The sequence below is a fragment of the Martes martes genome, assembly GCF_963455335.1.
Source record: "Martes martes genome assembly, chromosome: 5".
Taxonomy (NCBI): domain Eukaryota; kingdom Metazoa; phylum Chordata; class Mammalia; order Carnivora; family Mustelidae; genus Martes; species Martes martes.
Window position 1 is genome coordinate 62,707,552 of NC_137892.1, and position 20,138 is coordinate 62,727,689.

General features: G+C 43.6%; 1 pseudogene across 1 annotated transcript in view; it reads right to left on the reverse strand.

Moving 5' to 3' along the window:
- The window catches only part of LOC308342884 (large ribosomal subunit protein uL23-like), a 1,151,147-nt pseudogene that overhangs the window by 309,849 nt on the left and 821,160 nt on the right, over nt 1-20,138 (reverse strand). The gene's annotated exons all lie outside the window — the stretch shown is intronic.

A 20,138-nucleotide genomic window follows, 5' to 3' on the forward strand; every position in this document is an offset into this window, starting at 1 on the left:
GCTGATAGTGACTTCGTAGGTCGTCTCCTTGCCTCTCTCCAGGAAATAGTGGCAGACATCCCATCTCCCTCCCGGTGGGTCACAAGACAAGCTGTAGTCTAACCCTGATTGATGACCACAGAAAGAATTAGCCGGGTGAGCGGCTTCAGTTCTGTATTAAAGGACACGGGCCTTACTGATCTAGAGCTGGCAAGAGTGTTGCAGGCCAGAACAGGGTCTGACCTGGTCTCCGCAGCAGGACGAAGAATGATGACCATTGGCTAGATTAATAGAGCTTGAATAAAAAGAGCAAGCTTCATCTTGCACAGTGGCATAAATCATTAATTTGTTTTTTGGTGACTGTCAGGCTTTGGGAATGATCTTTTGGTAGTGCCCCCAGTCTGGTATGTGAACTTGTCATGCGGGCCGTTGCCAGTGCTGATAGGGTTATTGGTGAGCGTGTCCTCGTGTGCAGTGCCTGCCTGGGGCTTCGCAAGGGAATGGGAAATGTTTTACTTGAACTGAAAATATCCTGTGTGCAAAACCATGCAAATTAGAAACAAATTCAAATTTTAATACTACAGATATCTCGACAAAAACAGCTTATTTGGAGTATCTAGTTTCTTGACATCATTTACGTGTGGGGAATATCTGATTGGTCTCTTCAGGATTTTTTTTTTTTTAAAGATTATTTATTTATTACACAGAGATCACAAGTAGGCAGAGAGGCAGGCAGAGAGAGGAGGAAGCAGGCTCCCTGATGAGCAGAGAGCCCGACACGGGGCTCGATCCCAGGACCCTGGGATCATGACCTGAGCTGAAGGCAGAGCTTTAACCCACTGAGCCACCCAGGCACCCCTCTCTTCAGGATTCTTAAAAGTACAAGCGAATGTGCGGTGGGAGTGCCTGACTCCCCAGCTGTGAGCCCTGAGCATTTATGAAAGATAATTTAGAAAGCAGACCTTTCAGTGGAAAAGTGTGGCGTCATTGCCTGTTCATGAAGGCACACTTTATATTTCTTTACTTATTGTACTGCATGTGGTATAGTTTCATTTCAGTAGTTCTTATCTTTTTTAAAGCAATCTATAGAGGTCTATAACCGCAGTGGCAGAAAGGAAGTTACTGGAGGTTTATATATTAGCGTTCATGTTTACAAAATTAAATGCTCAAATGTGATGGAATTGTGTATTCATAGGATTCTAACTCATTTATATAAGTTTAATCTTAATAAGTTAGAAGATTGGTTCATATTCATGATTTTCTTATTCAAAGTGAAATAGTATGTATATACTATTTCAATCATTGATTACTCCCCATATAAGGTATAAATGATGTAAGTATAGTTTTACAGAGAGTAGGGGTGTGAAAATCAAAGTCTGTGGTTATTTTACAAGTATCTTTTCTTGGTTTTACAAATCAGAGGACTTTAAAATTTGAAGTCGTTAATGTGCCCTGTCTTTTCTTCCATTTATTCCTTCTGTATTTTTTCTAGCTGATCACTTCCCCTGCTGTGCTCTTTCCCAGGAACCGGGATTAAATCCCTGATCTCCACCCCAGTTTAATCAACCTCTGTTTGTAACGTCTGAACCCTGGGGTCTTCGTGAGAGGACCGAGTTTTTCTGCCAGTCTGGCCAGGTGCCAAGGATGTCTTGGTCCTTGTCTTCTGGTCCTTATAGATGGAGTCCAGTTGTACCTAACAAGCAGCCCAGCTCATCCTGAAACAAAGGAGTGTGCATTTTCTATAACCTAAAAATGTTAATGATTAAATACACAGGATTGGATTTTGTTTGCTGATTATGCAGTCTGTTTAGGTATTTTACCAATTAGTAAACACTTGAGAGCTATTATATATCAGGCTCTTGGGAGAAGAGAATGTTTGGGAGACAACCCTTTCCAGCCACATTTTAGTGCTGGAGTCGGTCCAGGGCCGGGGCAGGACGGAGTCGGTGTCTGGGAGGGTTTTGTGGTGGGGAAGGCCTACCCTTGCTCAGGGAGGCTTGGGTTCCAGTCTCTGCTCTGTACACCCAGGCTCTCTGACCTTCAGCAAGTTACTAGGCTTCCTGGGGCTTAGTTTCCTTCTCCGTAAAAGGGGGATAATCATACCCACTTATGGAATTGTTGAGGATTAACTGAGATGACCTAGGTAAGGCCTACCTAGTGGGTGGTGATTGTAATTGCAGCTATAGTTGGCCTGAGTGATCCAGTCATTACTGAAAGTTTCTTCTGAATTGTTGTACCGCCCCCCAACCTGAGATGCTCAAAGCATGTTTATAGCTGATGTTTTTTGAGGGCTGTCGCCCCTCCTCAGCACAGGTCCCACCGTTTCCGTATCAGCCTGCTGGGGACGGAGTTTCCTGGCACTCAGGGCCTGTGTTTACGCTTGTCCGCAGCACACAGCTTCTGGACACAGGCATTTCCCAGGGCTTCCTTTGCCTTTAGGATCAAAGGAGTTCTAGAGCGTGTATTTGAATGGAGGTAAAATTAGTAGTCATTTAGAAATTAAATTAGCTCAGCGGCAGATTTGTTCAAGAGTCCTTGTTTGCAGGGAGGAATGCCCCCTGAGTGAGGGCTGTGCCCAGGGACCATCTGCCCTGTGGGACAGCTGAGATGTGACCTCCTGGGGTAAAGTGTAGCTGGAAAGGAGTATGCAAAGCCAGAAATTGTACAGAAAGTGTTTATGTTTGTCTTGGGAGAATGGCAACACATCACACACCATTAACGGGCCTGGCCTGCTAATAGTCTGCTGTGCTGTTTGCACCAGCCCAGCGATGTAATTTATTTCACTGAGGGAATTGTGGTTTTACGTGCCATGTAGTGGTGTCACTGAAACCTTGTTTTAAGAGGAAAATAGCAATTAATGTTTGGAGTAGGAAGTAGCTTTACAAACGTGTGATGGAAGAGACCCAATAAAAATGACGATCAGGCGTTCCCCAAAGGTGAACGTACGAGTTTATAAATGGTGTTTTCTGTCTGGTAAGTGGACAGCCTTTGATTTGTAAGCGAAAGCAGAGTAAGACTGCCACACACAGAGCAGGGCGTGGAAGAGTGGACCACAGCGGGAAGGAGAGAGCGGCTCCCGGGGACACGCAGGCAGGTATCAGTGCTGTCAGAGCTACAGGTGGCAGAGGGTGAAGGCGTGTTTGGCCAGCCTGGGCCACGTCTGTGTCCCTGCTGCCATCGTCCTGCTGGGGGATGACAGACGGACAGGACCCTCCCACAGTGCACAGGTGCCACTACTGAGAGAGGGGCTGTGAGTCTGTGGATCCATTTAGCCCCTAGAAAATCAGTCAGCTGTCCGTGCATGATTCAAAAACAGAGGGAGAGATCATGAGGGCTCTACCAGGAGTCTGCCCAACCGTCTGTTCCAGCAGAGTGTGTCCCTTCCAGCAGGGCTGCCCAGCCTTGGGGCTCTTGACGTTTTGTGGGGGATAGTTCCTTGTTGTAGGGCTGTTCTGTGCCTTGTAGGATCGTGAGCAGCCAGACGCACTGGGGTGAGGGTGGGGAGGGCCAGCTGGTCTTGCCTGAGAACTGCTGCTGTAGACAGAGTGCTCCGAGATGCCCTCTGTGGGTGGTTCCCTCAGGTGGTCTCGGGTCAAGGTCCTCTCACACATCCTCTTGCCTTTATGAGGATGATTGAGTGAGTAAGAGAAAATAAAAAAGGCAGTGTGAAGTGCTGGGGGCGACTCGGAGGCGAGGGGTATGAAGCCTTAGGGATTTACTTCTCAAGGGAAGACAGCCTCAGTGAAATCTCTCTTGGAAGTTTCTAAAGGCCAGAGCCATATAGAGAAGAGTGATTCGTCCAGTTACACAAACGACTGCCTTGTCAGGTCAGAATTTCTTGGTAATAGTAGGGCTCATGGCCAGTTTCTCAACCTCAGGTCTGTTTATCGAGTTCGGATAGTGCCATCGGGGCTGTTTCCCTGCTGTTTTTGATTAGTGTTTTGAAAAGCAATCACTCTGGTTCCTTTTTGTCAGGCTCAGCCCCTGAAACAAGCAATTCTGAGTCTTTGCATCCAGGCTCAAGTGCATTACATTGACCTCAGGGTCTTTGAATTCTGTTTTATACCAGGTGCCTGGGTAGCATCTGGATTTTAAAACAAGGTCCACCTCCTTGAATCTATGTGGGCTTGTCCCCACTCTAACCAGTCAGATAGGACAGCAAGTGTCCTCATGGGGTTTCCGAGGCCAAGTCAGAGAAGGTCATGCAGTTTCTGGCCTGTCTGCAGGAGCACTGCTTTTCCAGGCCTGGACTGCCACTGAGGAGGTCTGCCCTGGAGCCCTTGTGGCAGGTGCTACAGTGGAGAGTCTCTGCTGAAGCCAGCCTTCCATCCCTCCCCGCTGAAATGGGAATGAAGCCACCTCCATGCTGCAGACTAGCCCACCGCGTGTGCCTCCTCTGACCTTGTCCCGTGCAGCGGAGGCATCTCCCAAATTGCTCCTTGTCCAAATTCCTGACCCACAAAATGTGAAACACTCTAAAAAGTTGTTGTTTTAAATGATCCCTAAACAAATCAGTCGTCTCATCTAATGCGCTACCGAAACACTGGTTCTAGAAGCTTCTTGAGATAATGGTTTGTTGCTCCTCCTGAAGAACTTTTCCAGGGTTATCATGGTCATGTTTTGCCTCACCTGCTGGCTGACAGCCTTTAATGCCTCTCTGGCACAGTCTGTCAAACTGTAACTGAATGTTGTAATTTTGATAAATACATTTAATAATAACTATTCAACAAATGCAGAGTTGCTCTGGTTTAACCTGGAAGTTAGGGTCAGAGACTTTGCCTTCATTGGGAGCTTTATCCCAGGTTATTGCTCTGATGTCCCAAGGCCCAAAGAAGCACACACGTTGAAGGAGCTTTCCAGTTCTTAGAAGATTAGATCAGTTGGTCCTGAATCCTGTACTGGGATTGTAGGCACTCTAAAAGGTATGTTTCCTAGAGATGAACAGCATTAAAGTGTAGGTTGTAAAAATTGTACTTTTGGTATATAACAGACAGAATATTCTTTATGTTTAGCTGCTAAGGGAGGAAAGATATACAGTTATTTGTACTCCTCTCTTTCTTACAAGAGATCTAATAGTGTCCTTGTAAATGTGCAGTGCCTGGCACCTTTAAGAAAGCCTGAAAATAACGTTACGACCACCATCAGAAGAGACTTGACATTTCACATTCTGAGGCCCGCAGAGGGAGCTCTCCCAGACGCCAGGATGTGCCTCAAGAAAATAAGAATTAACAGCCCATGTGCAGGGATGGCTTCTCCTGAATGAGGGCAGGTGGGCCAAGGAAGCTGCCTCTTTGCAGATGGAAGCCAAAATGCACAGAAGTCCAGCTTGTTAGCAGCGTGGAGCTCCAGGGATGTCACTGTTCATGCAGATGTCAGCGAGAAGAGGCAGGCTAAAACGGGGTTGTTGGCTGTAATATGCAAGGAGAGCTATGGCTGTTTTCTGCCAAGGCTGTGAAGGACCACCCGTGTAAATGAGACCTCCCTGGGGGGCGTTGTTAGGGTCCCCTGCATCCTCATCCTTTCCTGTTCTCTTTGGGCCACGTCAGTACACAGCCCAGGGATTAGGGGAGCTGATCATCATCTGGCATGGTTTTCTGAAATCTGGATATGATTGCTCTGGAATTCTTGCCAAAATCCCGTACTGGCTTTGTGATTTCTGTGTAGTATGTTCTCAGAATCAAGCCATTGTTAGGGTAGTTACAAAGGAAGTCTGGACAAAGAGATTTGGATTTGCCAAGGGAATGGAAGAAGGGGAAAGAGAGTAGAAGGCAGAATGAAGGAGGAGGAGTGGCAAGTCGGTGGTGGAGGAAACAGTGTATCCCACATCCGAACCCCAGCTCTGCAGAAGTAAATCTCTCTGTAGTCAGCTGGGGGGGTTGCCTTTGGATGGTCTCCCCAGGATGGAGCCCCATCTGATGGTAGAGGAGTGAGGGCAGCCTGAGGAAGGAACATGGGTGTTCTGTTTCTTGTGTATCCATGAGCTTGACCTTCTTGGCTGTGTGTATTTTTGGAGCCAAATGAGTGGTCCTCTCGTCAGGATATAGGTTCTTATTAATTATAGCAACCAGGTTTTGAATCCAAATTCAGTTTTTTATTCTGGGACCACTTGAGTTCTCATAGATTAGGCTGAACACAGTTGAGGGCTTTCACCATGCCTCCACCAGAAGGTCAGATTTGTAGAAAGAAGATTGTCTGGCCGGTCATAAGTTAATTTGAAATCTTGGATTTAGAGTTTATGAAAGAACAGATTAGGAATGCCTACCATATATGGATTTGTTTTCAGAGAACAGTTCTCCATTAGCTGCCCAGTCCTGATGACTTCTCAGAAGTTTGGATTGTTTTAGTCTAATTACCAGTTGAATAATGCAGGAAAAGGGAGGAACTCTGGTGTGTGTCTTCCCTTTGTTTCTCATTTCTTTATCTTCCTTTGCTTTTGTTTAAATTTTCTTGATGTTCTTTTGATTTCCTTTTCTGTTTACTGTAATGGTTCTCAGTAGGGGCAAGGTTGACTCCTGCTGTCTCCTCCATATACCAGGGTGTTTGGATCTGGGAGGGGTCAGGCTTTCCGGGATCCTAAATGCCTGCATGGAATCACTCCTGAAATGTTAATACTGCCCACGTTGTAGATGGGATGCAAAGGCTCTTCTGTAAGTTATAATGGAGAAGGAGTCTTAAACTTGGATTTATAAACTGTGACTAAGAATAGAGTGGTTAAAAGCCCAGGCTTTGGAGCCAGACTGCCAGGGTTTGAAACCAGCTCTGACGTTTACACAGCTGAGGGCTTTTTGAAAAGTTAGTTTCTTTGCTTCAGTCCCCTCATCTGTGAGTTGGGGTCTTTATTTTTGTGATGATCAAATGGGTCAATACTGGGTATATTTTAAATATACTCAATAATTGTATCTTCTTGATGAAGTATCATTCTAATGGGTCCCAAGACCATCTCCCTATGCCTGAATCTTTTAGTCTTTTTTTTCTTTTTCTAAACATGAGCTATATCGGTGGTCATATTTTTATATTTGTAGAGCTCATATAGATTTCACCACACTTTTAAGTTCAACTATAACAAAATAATTTTAGAGTATTTCTGAAAGACTTCCAATAAAATGGGCAGAGTCTTGCAATAGAAGACAATAGGTTTGTGTTCCAGACACTGAGAAGCATTTGTAATAGTCTGATTTAGAACTGTTTTTCTAGGGATGCCTGGGTGGCTCAGTTGGTTAAGCGTCTGCCTTCGGCTCAGGTCCTGATCCCAGGGTCCTGGGATTGAGCCCCACATCTGGCTCCTTGCTCAGCAGGGAGCCTGCTTCTCCCTCTCCCACTTCCCCTGCTCGTGTGTTCCCTCTCTCTCGCTGTCTCTCTGTAAAATAAATAAATAAAATCTTAAAAAAAAAAAAAAAAGGAAGGCTTTTCTAATATTAGAGTTAGACTTCAAAAGTAGATTCTTTCTGTAAAGTGAATGGGTTTTAGCCAGATGCTCAGAGTATGGGGAAGAAGGAGCTTTGTTGCTGTCTCCCTCCCTCCTGAGACCCGGAGGGAGATGTGAGGAGACTCCCTGGCCAGAAAAGGTGGGTACAGTTGTTCTAGTAGCATTTCCCCACCGGACCCTGCTTCCTAAGGGGCTGGCTGGAAGTAGTCCTGGTTCTTCTCCATGTGCCCTGGCACACCAGGCCCGTCCTCCCAGGGCCATTGAGTATGTCCAGACCAAGATTCAGGGCCAGGACTGTTCAGGGATATTTTACCCACAAAGGCTTTTTAAAATTTAGAGCTAAACCCCATCATCTGCTGATATTTCAAATATAGCATGGACACCCAAATCAACATCAGTCAGCAAACATTATTTCTAAAGTCTATTCTTCAACTCATGTGGGCTATTGTCTGGTGTCTCATGACCAAGCAAAGGAAGTGTTATGAAGTGACATTTGCTTAGGGTGCCTAGATCATAGGAAGGATACTGACCAGGGCTCTCTGACAAAGGCAGCTGTTTACTTCTTGCAGTTATCTTAGTGATGATGTTAATGTCCCCATCTTGCATTTGATGAAACTGAGTCACTGGTTATATAAACTTTCCCAGGATCATACAGCCAATAAGTAGTATAAGTGGGTTTTGACCACAGCTCTGCTTGAGCCAAAGCCGATTTTATTTTATTTTATTTTATTTTTTCTGGCTTTTCTGTTAGTGTGAAGTAGGTATGGATAGTCCATTTCGCATGGATTAAAAAATTTGCTGCTGAGAGTAGCAGCAAGCAGAAAATGAAGGAAATCACTGAAAACAGGAGGAGGTTGACTTCATGCTAACAGAAGAGAGCAATAATTAGCATCTGTTTTATGCCAGGCATAAATTATGCACATTAATTAGCATATTTAATCTTCACAGCCTCCCTGTGGGGTGTTAGACCCATTTAACAGAGGAGGCAGTAGAGGCTCAGTGAATATAAGTCACTTGTGTAAATAACAAAAGTAGGCGGTGGCAAAGGAGGACTGTGAATCCTTTTTTCACCATGCCATGCTGTGAAGAGTCGGGGAAGGTTTCTTCCCAGGTCTGGTCACTTCTGTTTGCCTCTAGGGTATATCAGATAATCCTGGATTTAAGACCCAGGAAAACTGAGTGTTTGTTTTAAGCCTCTCCTCTTAGAGAACCAGCTGCCTTTATGCTGCATTCGTTTCTCATCCGGTTAACTTGCCCATGGCTAAAGAGAAAAATAGCCCACAGTGGAGGTAGAAGGCTTGCAAAGGAGGCATTGACCTCCAAGTAGTAGATTCCATGGACTTGACCTCCTTCCTGTGGCCTCTGCTCCTCAGAATCTGGAAAAGGGCTTATGGCAGTTGGCATTTTGCACCAGCAAGTACATCCGTGCACAACTGCTTGCTCCACAGAGCTGCCCCATCCTTTCTGGGTTTTATCTGTCAGAAGGACCTCAGGATTGCCAGGTGTGTGCATGGTGGAGCTTGCCGGGGAAGAGAGGCTGGGATGAATCTGTTATGTTCTTGAGCAATTAGTGGACTATCCCACGTGCACAATGAAGGATGGCTCTTTTGCTCAGCGTTAATTCATTAGGAAATCACTGTCTCCCCAGCTCATTTGGTGCCACACGTAAGGGCACTTGAAATGTAGGACCAAGTGCTACTATAAAATGGAGTCCAGTTCTTTCAGGACAGCCCCTGACACGGGTCCTCTGGGCTATTGCAGTTTAAAGGAGCTGGTTTCATAGAAGTAATTCTGGGTATTGGGGTAACGAAGTAGAGGAAATGTTCCATGGGTAACTAGTTGACTGCTTATTAGTTTACTCTTTCAGCCAAATTCTTTTTGTTGCTGTTAAAAATTAATTTTAATAATTGCTTTTGGATCAAGCTGTTGAATAACTGAGCCAAGTTTTCACGCCCAATGAACTTTTATAGCAAACTCTCCTCTCTTTATGGGGTTATTATGAGGATGATATTTGTAAAGCACTTTAACTGCTTAACGGAAGACTCTAGATAAATAGTAGTCATATTTTCATGAGTTTTGGAGGAGTGATTCTATAAGGGTATTCCAGTTCTAAAAGATGCAAATCATACTCTATACTAAACATTTGCTTTAGTGGCTATTTTCCTATCTTTACTTTCTAAGGGAAAATCTTTGCAAAAGACTAGGGTGATTTTTCTATTTCCATATCATTATTAAACTGGTTTTAAAAATCTCTTTAATCTGAGAGGAAATGTTTTCACAGTATCAGTTTGAGTAGTAAGGGGATGGTAGGAAGTGCTCCACTGTCAATGAACAGCTAACTTTGCATTAATTGGTAACAAAATATCTAGTGAAAGCACAGCCCTTTGCTATAAAAGAATACAGTTGACCCTTGAACAACCTGGGTTTGAATGGCTGGGGCCGCTTAACATGTGGTTTTTCAGTCAACACAGTACAGTACTGTGTTGTTTCCTGTATTCTTTCCTTATGATTTTCTTAGTAACACTTTTTTCTATGGCTTACTTTATTGTAAGAATACAGTAATAACGCATATGACACAAAAATATGTATTAATTGACACTGATTTTGGTAAGGCTTCTGGTCAAGGGTAGGCTGTTAGTAGTCGAGTTTTGGGGAGTCAAAAGTTACATGTAGAGTTTTGAATGCACAGGGGTCGGCACCCCTAACCCCTGAATTGCTTGAGGATCAACTGTATATTTTTTCTGTCTTCCTGTTTTCTTCTATTTTGCTTTTGGAGGAGAAACACCCCAATTAAAATTGCCATTAAGTTGTTTCAGAGAGAAATCCATTCCCTAGAAAAGACCATCTTCCAGTGTACTGTGGGTTTTTAAGGAGTGTGGGAGTGTGCATTCTAGGAGCTTGTGTGTACCACCCATGGGGAAATGGATTAGAAAAAGATTGCTTCGTGGCCTCAATACATTCTGAGTTTTAACAATAGATTTTCAGTAGAATTTGAAACGTTTGACCTGCCACATGATCCATGACACACACACAGCGGCTGTCAGGATTGTTAAAAATGTGAATTAGGCTACAAATTCAACTACATTCGCACCCCACTTAAAATCTTTCGCTCTTCTGCTGCACTAGGGATAAAAATCAAATTCCTTGTCGAGACACATCCTGCCAGCATCACCAGCCCCCACTCCGGCTTTCCCTGTGCTCCTTCTGCTCCAGCCCTGAGACTTGTCTTTCTGGTCCTTCCTTAGCCACTGAGCTCCTGTCCCACTCGGGGCCCTCAGCAGGGCCATTTCCCCTGCCTGAAACACTCTTGCTGCAGGCCTCTGGCATGCCTCCTTCGGCTCAAGGCTCAGCTCCTCATCACCTCCTCATCACCTCCTCAGGCTGTGGTATGTCACTGAGAAGGAAGCCTGGAAGCTTCATGGGCCGGGACCAGATAACGATTCTCCACCTGTCTGGATGTAGAGACTGGCAAGGAACAGGAATTCAGGCCCAGGCTGAGTTCCTCTTTGAAAGCCTTTCTTTACGTCAGCCCACAGTGGTCTTGCTCTGCTTGGTGCCGTCCTCCCCACACCTCCTCCAGGGCACACTGCTCTTCTGGATCCACACTGGGCCTCTTAGGGACCTCTTAACTCGTGCTTTCAATCCTTTGCTCCTCGGTGGAACCTTGCCAGTGTCTGGTGGGCATGCCTACTGATCTTAACCAGACTGTCTTTCCCAGCAGCCACTTGGCTGCTTCTGTGGGAGAGTGGAGCAGGCCCAGCACTGCTCGTCTTCTCTATCCTCCCTCCTCCTTCCGGTGAAGTTGCCTTTAGCGATTCCCTGCTCAGGTCCACGGGCTGAGTCCAGAGGGCCCAGCTGGCATTTTCTGAGCCAGTACCTGCTGTCCCACGGTGCCTCTCCCAAAGTCCCAGAGCAGGAAAGCGAGCATGTGCTAATGAGGAGGCAGGTGGACCACGGACGGTCTCTCTGCCAGCTCTGTCCATGGCAGTCTGAGTCGTCGATTCCAATTACACTGGGGTCTGCTCGCCCAGCCTGAGGCTCAGGCCAGCTCCTCTCACGAGCTTCTGATGGACGACAGTGAATTTTCATTCTATATTAAAGGAGGACTGTTAGTCTCTCTAGAAAAAGGTTCTTTAAAAAAAAAATATGTGGATCTATCAGTGATTCCACTCCCCATATAAAGAAACTTAGTTTTCTGTGTTTTTTTCCTCCCTCTTATTTAAAGAAATGCTCTTTTGGAAAGATTAAACAACATATAAAAGTACAAGTAAAGGGCAAACCATGCCAAATACCTACCTTCTAAAGATAATTATTGCCCTTATGTTTTAGGATCACCATGCACATATGTACAACTTACAGCCTTAAATATGAGATCATATTATAAGGCATTGTTCTTGTTTTTTTTCTTCACAATAGATTGTGGTAGTCTTTTCATGTCAGTAAATTTATTTTATTTATTTTTTTAAAGATTTTATTTATTTATTTGACAGAGATCACAAGTAGGCAGAGAAGCAAGCAGAGAGAGAAGAAAGCAGGCTTCCCGCTGAGCAGAGAGCCCGATGCGGGGCTCGATCCCAGGACCCTGAGACCATGACCTGAGCTGAAGGCAGAGGCTTTAACCCACTGAGCCACCCAGGCGCCCCCATGTCAGTAAATTTAGATGACTCCTTTTTAAATATCTGATATAAATGCCATTGTGTGAATGTGCTGTGATTTATTTAACTGGTCTCTTAAAGATGGAACATTTTCCCTGTTATGAATAATGCTTCATTAAACATCCTTGTACCACTCTAATTGTCTCACAGGATAAATGGGTTAGAACTACTGAGTCACAATATAATAACTATTTTGGGTTTTCACGCAGTCTGACAGACTACCTACAGAAATGTTGAACCATTTTTATTGTCCATAATGAAGGAAACCTGTTGCTGACTTTCTTTAATGCTGTTCTTTTAATGTATTTTAAATGATTAATTTTCCCGAACTCTTACCATTTTTTTTCCTTGGCAAATGGACTTTGGATAACTAATTAAGGGGAAGTTTAATGATGGATATAGCTTCACTGGTTAAGAACCTAAAATGTACATCCAGTCTGTATTTTCCCTTACATCATTCTAGTATGCAGTTAAATGGGAGGAAGAAATTTTCCTCAGTCTAAGGTTCTTCTAGCTGGACTGAGAATTAAATTTTACATGAGACAGATTAACAGGAGAGAAAAACCCAAGTTTTATTATGTGTGCACAGAGGCCTGATAATGAAATTGGGACCCAAACAAATGACCAAAGTCAGGCAGATCTTAAACATTTTAGACAAAGAGACAATAAATTGGCGGGGAATTGACAGGATAAAGAAAACAGGTGTTTGGGAGCTTTAATTAGAAAACTATTCTAATTGGAATTTGGGCTGAGATAATAGATGAGTAAAAAAGTAACCTAGTTTGTTTCTATAGCTTTCTCAGCTTTAAAGTCCCCATCTTTGGTGACAAGAAGGTCTTTTCACTACATGGTCCAGGGAGGGCACCTTTCATACGGGAGGTTTGTTTCCCACTTTCCGGGGGACAGGGGAAGGTTTGAGTGTCCTTACACTGGCTGTTTCACAGGTAGCTTCAGTTCAAAATAATCAGTATGGCACTGTGGTACATTTGGGGCAGCCTGCCCTAGGCTCCTACATAGAAATGTCTTTTGACTTTGATCGTTGTTAATCATCATATTGGAGGTTATGCAGTAAAGGCCAGTGCCCTTTTTCAGTCTCTGTTGTGGCAATCTATCGTGCTCCGTCCTTTCCTATTGTTACTAAAACTTTGCTAAAGACAGCTTTTGACAAAGTAGCAGATTCAACTTTGTAATCCGATAGGGATTTAAAAAAAAAATAACTCCTGAGTTCTTATTTGAGGGTGAATATTCCGGCCTTTCTTCAGTGGAAGCACCACTTTCACGACTTGTCTCTGGTTTCTTCTAGAATGTTCTCTCCATTTGTTTCAGTCTGGGGACACTTCCACAGGCCCATGTGATTAATGACCTGCTGTTCCACCTCTTTGAACTTTATCTCCTTGATCTCATCTCTCCATCCTCTGTGTCACCTGAAACTTTGACCAGTTCATTGGTTAATTGCTTATCTTTCTTTCACACTTTCTTGAGTTCATCTAATGATAGGGCTATCATCTATCATCTTAAAATGCTTTTGTAGTGTGTATTCTTTTACAGGCCAGGGTGATTCAGTGTTTAACATTGGTTACGTTTAACATCCTTTGTCTGGGTGTTCCATAGATCAAAGAAAGGTAGATTTTCCCCTGTTGAGACCATTGCAATAACAAGATGGAGGCAGCTTTAGCTTTTAGGGAAAAAAAATAACACCATCTCAGTTTTTTGTTTTTTTTTTTTTGTTTTTTTCTTTTTTAAAGAGAGAGAAGGAGCAGGGTAGGGGTACAGGGAGAGACTCTGAAGCAGGCTCCACATTCAGTGCAAAGCCTGATGCCAGGTTCAATCTCATGTCTCTTGAGATAATAACCCAAGCCAAAATCAAGAGTTGGATGTTTGACTGAGCCAACCGAAGTGCCCCAACTTAGTTTTCTTTTTAAACTTATTTGGATTTTGAGGGAATGATTTCAAAGTAGTTTGGGAGAGTTTTTCAGTGGCTTGTCTCCTCATCAGGTAAAGCCTTCTAGAGGGGATAGACTTTCCTGTTGAATTTTGATTTAAAAGGCTGGGAGTAATAACTTCACTAACTGGAAGAAAGGAATGGCTAGGGAATGAGGCTAACTTCGAATAAAATGGGAACGAGAAGTGGGAACCAAGAGGAGAAGAGTGAGTAGGAGGCACAAAAAAGACATTTTAGAGGAGTTTGGCACAGTAAATATGGCAAATTTTATTTGTAATTAGATCATGACTTATTTTTAAGTGTTCTTTGTTCAATAAATAAATAAATGTTCTTTGTTCATGTTAGACTATAAACCTTTGTGAAAAGATTCACCACAACTTTGGGTGTGAATTGGTACCAGAGACAGGACTGTGTGATAGACTCAGCGGGGCTGTGGTCTTGTCACTCCCTGCGGTCAGGCTGCAGGCGGAATGAATGCCAGGGACTTCTCGGCGGGGTCACTGAATGAAGTATGTGATCAGCCATCTAACCACATGTTGGGGTTCCGGCTGGAGCTGGTACTGGGTGACAGTGCGCATTGTTTTCCAGCAAACAGCGGATTCTCCCAGTGTCTGAGCATACTGGTGCTGAGTTGTATGGCAAAGACTCTTTCAGGACACTAAGGTGCCATTTAATGGACTGTTCCTTTAGTGCCATTTAATAACTCACAATCTTAGTGTAGAAAATGGTAGTTAATTACTGGCTCTTTGAGCCCCAGGGGAACCATTTAGTAATTACTCCTTCATTGCCATTTAATACATTTCTGTCTTGTACATTAAATAGCTCTGAGCAGCAATTCATGGCCCCGTCCCTGGTGGCTGCTTCTAGAGATACTCTTCTGAAACCAGATGGTTGCTGAGGCATAGGAAGTGTAAAGGGGCCATAAAATTTTTTAAATGAGCGGTCACCAGACTTGTGGATATCATGGACCACATTTTGTTTTTATTTTTCTTTTTTTAATGTTTGGGGACATACATAAGGTGGTTAAATTTTTTATGTTGTGGTTTTGTTCCCTTCAAGAAGCCGGACTCAGCACATTGCCTGGGTAGGGCATGGTAGGCATTTGGTAAATATTAGTTGAGTTGAATTAAGTTACGCGTTCTAGGACAGGACTTTTGTTGATGACACCAAGTTCATTTTGTTATTGTTTCATCAGAGCTCATATCGGAGATGTTGGTTTTCCTAAAATGTATTTGCCAGTGTGGCCGACTAAAGGGATTTCACTGTATGCAGGGGTTGTGAGAGTTAAACAGCAAATGTGAAAACTGGAAGGACCTCAAACCAGATGGTAAACGTAAGGTAATTAATATTGTCTGCTGACAATACTATGCAGAAATGATTAATTTTTCCATTATATTAAATTCTGGGGGAATTCTGAGATGTGGAACTGATTAATCCGAAGACAACTGATATACAGGCTGTTGTGTCTTGGTTCCTCAGGTAAATTTGTGACAGATCAAAGGAGGAGGTGAGTCAGTAAAGATGATTTAGTTAAAATTGTTACCTTAAAATAGAAGCATAAAAGCACTGCCTTTTCTGTGATTTTTGCTTATTGTAGAAACCAAGTGTGTCATAAGGTGACTTGTCTGAATTCTGTCCAGCATAGGTAGTATCATGGTCAAAGTGGTGGTAATGATTATGTAAAAGATCCTAAAAATCCTGGTGAGTGTTTTGAAGGGTGGTGGAAGGAAGGACTGACAGCCTACAGCATGGGGAAGGGGTCCGTGAAACGGGTTACTGGAATGGCTAAGGACCCTGTGGTGCCATCTCTTTCCCAGACACATGTCCTCCTGTTCTGAGGCTGGGCCATGTATCAGTGCTTTTCTGCTCCTAACACCTGACAGCTCAAAGTTGCTTGATTGCCTGGTTGTCCTGTAGAAGATTTGCTCTTGTCAGCTTATGGACAGTTAGTTGAAATGCTTCTTCTTCTTTTTTTTTTTTTTTTAAGATTTTATTTATTTATTTGACAGAGAGAGATCACAAGTAGGCAGAGATGCAGAGAGAGAGAGAGAGAAGCAGGCCCCCTGCTGAGCAGAGAGCCCGATGCGGGATTCGATTCCAGGGCCCTGGGATCATGACCCAAGCCGAAGGCAGAAGCTTAACCCAGGTGCCCTGGTGCCCTGAAATACTTCTCATTAAACCCCTCTTCCTAGTACAGTTGAAGACATAATTGAAACCCAGCCATGCCATGGCTTCTGTCACCTGGCTTCAGAGCCTGTTAACACATACAAAGTCCACAATGGGGCTGGATATCCTTTTCTTACCAGAAGTAATAGAAACCTCCTGTTCCATTTTCTGATAAAACACATTTTAAAAGGTGAATTTCCAGACACATTATTTCGTACAGGTTCGTTTAGCAAATTACTCAAGTACAAAACTGTTGTAAGCACATGGCCTAGACATAAAGTTAAGCACATTCCATCAGAAAATAAACTGCATCTTTAATCCTAGGCTTAGTGCTACGATTTAAATAAAAGGGATTTAGAGAGTTCATAAATGCAAAGACTGAAATAAATAAACAAGATTAAAGGAACTGTTTCCTGAGCAGCACTGATAGAGAATTTCATACCTCCTTTCTCCCTGGGGAGACTGTTGACTTTATTTTATTTTATTTTATTTTATTTTATTTTATTTTATTTTTTTAAACATTTTATTTATTTATTTGACAGAGAGAAAGAGATCACAAGTAGGCAGAGAGAGAGGGGGAAGCAGGCTCCCCGCCACCCCAGAGAGCCCGATGCGGGGCTCGATCCCAGGACTCCGAGATCACGACCTGAGCCGAAGGCAGAGGCTTTAATCCGCTGAGCCACCCAGGCACCCCTGTTGACTTTATTTTAAAGCCAGCTTTCAAGAAGTTGTAGAGTAGGACATCTGAGTGGCTCAGTTGGTTAAGTGTCTGCCTTTGGTTCAGGTCATGATCCTGGGTCCTGGGTTCAAGTCCCACGTTGGCTCCCTGCTCTGTGGGGAGCCTGCTTTTCCTTCTGTGCCTGCCTCTCTCTCTCATGAATAAATAAATAAAATCTTTTTTTAAAAAAGCTATAGAGTAGACAGGTATTTTAATAACAGAGCTAAAGAAATTAGGGACCTCTGGCTGGCTCAGTCGGCGGAGCATGCGGCTCTTGATCCCAGGGTTGTGGTTTTGAGCCTCACGTTGGGTGTAGAGATTACTTAAAAATGAAAATCTTAAAAAAGTTAACTTCCATGATCCGAATGTGTATGTGATGTTGGCATGAATATAAGTTTCTCTGATCACATGGCAACCTATTATTGGTCTCTGTTTTGACTTTTTATTGTTTATATTTCTTCAGCAGCTTTAAACCACCGTAACAAACTGTGGTTGATTGAATTCTCACATATCACTTTCTGATTAGGTTCTGAAATTGTATCCAAGTGGGACTATTAAATGGTTTTCAGTGGTAGCTACATAGTATTGCACTAAAAATATTGAACGTTATTGTAATTTTACATTCCCTATAGCTGCATTAACCACATTCTCATTTTGAATAGTCCATTTAGCATTTAATCATTTTAGGTGTCATGGTGTGCTTGACTAGCCCCATATATAGGACATTCATACTCTTTCCTTTTTGAGGCTGGTATGAATAATCCTGCTGCAAACTTTTTTTTTTTTTTTTTTTTTTTTTTTTAAGATTTGAAGAGAAAAAGAGGGAGAGAGAGCACGTGTGCATGCGCCCAAGCTGGGAGGGAGAGGGAGAGAATCTCAAGCCGACTCCCTGCTGAGCACAGAGCTCAATGCAGGATTTGATCCCACCACCCTGAGATCATGACCTGAGCTGAAATCAGTAGTGGACACGCCACTGACTGAGCCACACAGATGCCCTTGCTGCAAACATCTTTAAATAGATTGCGCCCCCTCCCTTCCTACCTTGGGGTTCTTCTTAGGGATATATTTCCCCTGAGAGAAATCCCTGGTAAAGAATATGGCCTCATGTCGCTCTTGTTCCATATTCCTACTTCAAGGGTCCTCTGAAGAGATGCTCTAAGAAAGGGGAAAATGACCACAAGGGAAAAGAATTGTCTCTGAGATTGGAAACCTTTTTACTGGCAAGAGACCAGGTTTTCAGATACCTACAGTGAGACTTGGTGTGCTGTCGGTTGGTCAGTAAGTGAGTTCAGTGTGGTGCTGAAGAGTGCGCACTTAGCCAGGCATGGGGTCACATCTGCTGCTTTACCCCTCCGAACCTCCAGCTTCCTACTGTGCATGTACTAGCCCCTGCCTCATTGTGGGTGGTGGTGAGCTCTAACTGCAGTACTGTGCTGCAGAGCCATTACTTGGCCTAGGCCTCGCTGGTACTGGATGCTCAGTGAGTGGAGAGATGCCGTGATTTACTCTGACTGGGGGGGGCCCTGTGGTAGCAGGCCTCTGAGTTGGGTTTATGCCGTGTTGGCAAGTTGTTCCCCAAAGTCCTTGGGCTCTAGGATGCTTCTTGGGTGTGTTGACTGAATTCTGGGTCAGTGTTCTTCTCCCCGGGGTTGGTTCTTGCAATGTGCTCATTCTCAGGTTTGTATATAAGTGGATATGGTCAAGGGTTTCTGTGATTCCACTCCTGGCCCCAGGGCCGATGCTTGTTCTTCAAGAACAAATCTAATAAGAATATCAATCATCCCAGGGCACCTGGGTGGAGCATTTGGTTGAACATCCAACTCTTGTTTTTGGCTCAGGTCATGATCTCACAGTCCTGAGATGGGGCCCTGTGTCCAGTTTTGCTCTCAGTGTGGAGTCTGCTTAAGATTCTCTCTCCCTCTCCCTCTGTCCCTCCCACTCATGCTCTTTTAAAATAAATATTTTAAAAAACATTAAAAAAAGAATATCAACTATCTCTATGCAGCAGACGTACCATTTTTTCTGGCATTATGCTTTTTCTGTTTGGGTAATAGAAGTAGAATTTGAGAAGGATGTGTTCCTTTCAATCCTGTTTCCTTAGCGTGAATAAAATGCCTTTAGAGAAGGTGGTGGATGAAAATTTTAACTTGTTTGGGTATTGTAAGAAAATCTTGCATCTTCTCCTTTCCTGTGACGTTAGTAGAAATCTTTCTGTCTTATAGTTAAAAAAGCATCAACATCATGTGGGCCTTAATATTTTTTTTTCTTATTTCCCTTCTTCATTGCCATCATCATCCCTTTTAACCATGTGTGTGTTTTGGGATCAATGACATGACATCCTCTCTTCAGAGTATGTATTGGGTAGGCCTTCCTTTTCTGGAAATTTCAATGGAACTTTTTGTTGCTGTTGTTTGTTAAAGATAGTATTTATTTATTAGAGAGAGAGCATGCACACGTATGAGCACGGGGAGCAGCAGAGGGAGAGGGAGAAGCAGACTCCCCACTGAGCAGGGAGCCTGACACTGGCTCAGTCTGGGACCGTGGGGTCATGACCTGAGCCAAAGGCAGATGCTTCATCAACTGAGCCACCCAGGGGCCCCCAGTGGAACCTCTCTTAAATTTGGAACATATTCCATCAGTGTTTTTCAAGAGTCTAAATGTGTGTGTGTGGGGGGTGTTTATGTGTTTTCTACATAAATATCTATTTTTAAAAGTTTTTAATTTTTGATTTTAAAGAGTTAAATTTCCCCACTCACCGACTTTTTCATATTGAAGTTCAGCCACGACATTTACAATTGTTCAGCAGTGTTTAACTAGGGATGAGATGGTCTCCATCCGCTGGATGATGAACTGAGGCTTTGAGGCAAATGACTTTTGGGGAGCAGACTGATGGGTCAGAGAACTAGCTCCCTGCACCCTTCCCCAGCCTCTGGCTTCTCTTCTTTCTCTAGCAGGTTAGTGGGTGGCCTGGTGAGAATGCAGCCAACACGGGGGACTTTTATTCTGTGCTTACTCTAGCCCCGGGGAGCACAGGTGAGGGGTTGGAAAGTTCTGTTTTGTTTTTTTCTTCTAGTGCTGTTGAATTGATGGGTGGCACAAGTTTGCTACATAGAGATGGTCAATACTCTTACTAAATTTCTTCCTCATCTGTTCCTAAAGAACCAGCATCTCCCTGTTCGGCAATCTGCCTACCTCACAGGGACTCTTGCCCATGAGTATTAATTCATACACGCACCTGAGAATAATGTGTGT